The sequence below is a fragment of the Pristiophorus japonicus genome, chromosome 19 (genome assembly GCF_044704955.1).
Source record: "Pristiophorus japonicus isolate sPriJap1 chromosome 19, sPriJap1.hap1, whole genome shotgun sequence".
Lineage (NCBI taxonomy): Eukaryota > Metazoa > Chordata > Chondrichthyes > Pristiophoridae > Pristiophorus > Pristiophorus japonicus.
This window is the reverse complement of record NC_091995.1, coordinates 72,964,454-72,965,013: the sequence shown is the minus strand read 5'-3', so window position 1 is coordinate 72,965,013 and position 560 is coordinate 72,964,454. Positions and strand designations below refer to the sequence as shown.

General features: G+C 48.6%; 1 non-coding gene across 1 annotated transcript; it reads left to right on the top strand.

The window, feature by feature from the left end:
• Positions 1-237: 237 nt before the first annotated feature.
• Positions 238-311, top strand: trnar-ccu (transfer RNA arginine (anticodon CCU)). The gene has a single exon. It is a non-coding gene; the product is annotated as a tRNA-Arg (tRNA).
• The last annotated feature ends 249 nt before the right edge of the window (positions 312-560 follow it).

Below are 560 nucleotides of genomic sequence, written 5' to 3'. Positions count from 1 at the left end.
TGGTTCGTTGTCTCGTTGCCAGTTGTTATGTCCAGAATAAAGTAATGTGATTGAGTACTGTAGAGGTGAGTAAGTGTGACCTTAATCTCTTTATTCTAACTCCAGAGTGTTGGTACAGCATGGGAGGCCTGCTTACATACAGTGCTCCCAAGGGAGGCTGGGATCCCTTGGGACTCCAACAGATACGCCCTCTGGTAGTGGTAGAATGCTGGTTACATAGGGCTACATACATAACAAGCCCCAGTGGCCTAATGGATAAGGCACTGGCCTCCTAAGCCAGGGATTGTGGGTTCAAGTCCCACCTGGGGTCATGCCTTATTAAAGATTGACAATACGGCAGTTCAGGTTGGGCAAATGATGGAAGATATTGCCAAGCAGGGCAGCTTCACTTGGACCAAGGTGTCATCAACTTCAAATTTGTGCAAAGTTCCAGTGCTCACTGATAGTTGGGGGATGGGTAGTGGACACGGTATCACCCTAAACAGCTCCCTCTTGCTCCTCCTTTAAGACACTCCCTAAAACCTGCTGCTTTGACCCAGAAATGGAGCCATGGCTCAGTG